The 3,646-nt window shown below is 44.2% G+C and overlaps 1 non-coding gene across 1 annotated transcript; it reads left to right on the top strand.

The window, feature by feature from the left end:
* The first annotated feature begins 360 nt into the window (after window positions 1–360).
* Window positions 361–430, top strand: MIR9247 (microRNA mir-9247). The gene has a single exon (NR_128945.2). It is a non-coding gene; the product is annotated as a microRNA mir-9247 (primary transcript).
* Window positions 431–3,646: the final 3,216 nt, after the last annotated feature.

The raw sequence follows: 3,646 nt of genomic DNA, 5'->3' as shown, positions 1-3,646 counted from the left end.
TTGAGAATACATAATCCCCTAAACAAAGGTGTTTGCTCTCTTGCACTCTTGGGACTCCCTCTTTTTTTTTTTTTTTTTTTTAACATATTTTTATTGATTTCAGAGAGGAAGGGAGAGGGAGAGAGAAATAGAAGCATCAATAATGACAGGAAATCATTGATCGGCTGCCTCCTGCACACCCCACACTGGGGATCAAGCCCGCAACCTGAGCATCAAGCCCGCAACCTGGGCATGTGCCCTGACCGGGAATTGAGCCATGACCTCCTGATTTTTAGGCCGATGCTCAGCCACTGACCCAGGCTGGCCGGGCCACTCTTGGGACTCTTGTTGCTTGCATGGCTCGGGCTTGGCTTTCTTGTATTCGCCCCTTTGAGCCATGGCCGTGCAGACCCCACATGCAATGGACTAATGGACTGCAACGGGAAACACAAGCTAAGCTAGCCTGATGCTGGACCCGGCTCCAACACGGAGAGGAAACTCTGGACAGCAGCTCTGATTTAAGCTCTACTGGAACCCCAGCTACACTTCTATGACTGGGCTAAGGGACATGGGGTGTAATTCCATGGAAATAAAGCTTTCTACTATATCTCATCCTCCCATGGGGGCCTCCAAAATGCTATTCTAGCGGCACCCCAAGAACCCCACTCCCACTAGCAACCTGGGGGAGATGAGCCCCTCCCCTCTCCTGTAACACTCCCACTCTTTGCCTCCCTTAATCTTCCTTCAGACTTAGCCACGTTTTCCCCTCCTTAGGGAAAAGTTTGCTTTCCCCTCTCAGTCAATTCCCCCATTATTATTTACTTCCAGAGCATCCGGCGCCCCACCTTATGGCACTTAGCTGTAATTTACAGTTAATCATGAGATGACTTCATTAAAGACTTTCTTCCTCTGCAGCATATGCTGTAGGAATCACATTGTTTTGTTCACCTCTGTATCCCCACCATTTATTCCAGTTGCCTGGGACTGTTGCTGAGTGAACAAAGAAATGAATATTCTCAAGATTCTGGGAATAATTTTTTTACCCTCCAAAGAGTCTGCATCTTATTGGAATTTGAGAAACACTGCCTTGTATGAATTTCTCTTAGCTCTACTGGAACCCCAGCTTAAATTACTAAAAAACTATTGAGAAGACACTTAACAAATACTTGCTGATTTCAATCTGAAAGTTTATTCTCAATGGAACATCCCTGAACCCTCTGACAGTGTGACTTTCGATCTTGTAAAAGAAACATCTATCTGCCTCTGGACCCATCTGGAGGACTGAGTATGAGGAAGTCATTTCACATTTCACTCCAGTCCCCACCAGTGTTGAGCAATCCAGGTTTTGGTTGTCCAGACCTATCCTGTACCTACCAACTTCCCCTTTCATTTGCATAGGTATTTCAAGACTGCTCTCAAACGGTGAGCTCAGTTTGATTTAAGAATCAAAAGTTAGTGCAAGAAGCCAAACTGCCTTATCTATAATAATAAAAGCATAATATGCTAATTAGACTGGACAGCCGAACGACCTTCTGGATGAAGCCACAGCAGCGGGGCAGAGGTAGAAGTGGTTAGGGGGCGATCAGGCAGGCAGGCAGGTGAGTGGTTAGGAGCCAGCAGCCCCAGATTTCAAGAGGGATGTCACACTGCCTGTTTAGGCCCGGTCCCACAAGCCTAAACCAGCAGTCGGACATCCCCTGAGGGGTCCCAGATTTCGAGAGGGTGCAGGCTGGGCTGAGGGACCCCCCCCCCATGCACGAATTTCATGCGCTGGGCCTCTAGTCTACCTATATTTTGAAATGAAGACTTAAAATGCAGAAGTTGGCAGGGGGTGCAAGGTGGAGGGAGTCAATAGGGGAAAAAAGGGAGGAACATCTGCAATACTTTCAACAATGAAGACAAATTTTTTAAAAAGATGCAGAAGCTCAAGAAAGTCAATTCTTTGGTTTGAGTTTGCTTGAAGAAAAAGGATGTGATGGAGACCACTTTTTTTAGCTAAAGGAATTCCCTTTGCAGTTGGAATTTGTTTTGCGAAGGTAAGGCCTTGTGAGCTGCCTAAGGAGCTGAATCCAGGCTCTCCAGTAAAAGCTCCGTAATATGGTGAGGTGGGGTGAAACTGCCAACAGGCCACTGGCACCAGAGTTTGGGACATTTCTTCCTCCGATGTCTTCTTAATGAGCCAGAAAGTATTTGTTTTAATTGCGTTTAATGGGGTGACATTGGTTAATAAAATTCTGTAGGTTTCAAGTGTACAACTTTAAAATGTGAATCTAATGACATTACATTATCTTCCGTATTTATGAAAACAGGTTAAATTGGAGTCTCCGTGGCTTGTCCACAACAACAAACAGGGCAGGGCAGTGAGTGCCTTTGTTGATGAATTGCTCACATTCCACAGGGCAGAGTCACACCCGAACCCCTTGGGAGCCAGGACTACAATCTTTGATCTACCTAACCCTGCATACCAGCACTAATTGGTTTTAAAAGTACCTGATTTATTATTTTTCAACATTCAACTTATATTTCTGTAGTGGATGACACCGTTTCTAGTGGTGCAAGTTAATAGGATTGAAGAGAAATTGTGCTTAAAGTACAATGTAATCAGCCTTCTCACTTTGCAAGGCTGGTTCCTGAGCCTACATCCTGTCCTTCTAGTGCCTTCATTGCCACACAGGCTCACTCCCGCACTCGGCTCCACCCCTTCCTCTTGCTTTTTTGCCTCTCCTTTCTCAATGACAGTAGTACCTCCTGCTAAATTACAGCCCTTTGATATGGTATGATATAGTAATACGTGAGTGAGGAGGAGCAGAGTTTGACACATCAAAATATGCCTTTATTAGGATATTGATTATTTTAAAACCTTTTATTTTTAAGAAACAAAAGACACCGGAAGAAACTTGGACCTTACCCTAACTGTCTAAAAGAATTTAGATAGAGGATCTGCTTCAGTAAGGGATCTATTATCATAGATAATTGTATTTTAAGATGAACTAAGTGTGGCAGTCAGGGAGGAACCAGCAATCTTGTTGTTAGACTCCCCACTGTGTCCCACTGTTTCTGGGTGGCCCTGGCAAGAATTTGTTCACCAAATGTTTGCTCCTTCTCATCTACCTGTGAATTGCCCACCTTCCCTTTGAAGTCCAAGCTACTATTCCCCTTTCTCCTTAGCTCAAGATGGCCTAGAAGCCCCAACTGCCCCATTTGTTCTGGCGTCCTATAGTCTTATGGAACCCTGGTATGTACATATATAATTAATTTTGGTTATATGGTTTCCTCCAGTTAATCTGTCTCATGTCAATTTGATTATTAGATCATCCAGAAGAATTATGAGGAAAAAGAGGGGAAATCCCTATCCCACATAAGCATGATAAAAATGTCAAATAGCAGCCTGGCTGGCGTGGCTCAGTGGTTGATCATCAACCTATGGACCAGGAGGTCAAGGTTCAATTCTGGTCAGGGTGCATGCCTGGGTTTCGGGCTCTATCCTAGGTGTGGGGCATGCAGGAGGCAGCTGATCAATGATTCTCTCTCATCATTGATGTTTCTCTCTCCCTTCTTCTCTGAAATTAATAAAAATATATTTAACAACAACAACAAAAAGGTCAAATAGCATAAAAGAGAACAACCACAAAAATTAATTGTCCTTTCCACTCTTTTTTTCTCCCTT

This window comes from Eptesicus fuscus, chromosome 18 (genome assembly GCF_027574615.1).
Source record: "Eptesicus fuscus isolate TK198812 chromosome 18, DD_ASM_mEF_20220401, whole genome shotgun sequence".
Classification (NCBI taxonomy): domain Eukaryota; kingdom Metazoa; phylum Chordata; class Mammalia; order Chiroptera; family Vespertilionidae; genus Eptesicus; species Eptesicus fuscus.
Note: the sequence above shows the minus strand (reverse complement) of the source record. Positions and strands in the feature narration are given on the sequence as shown.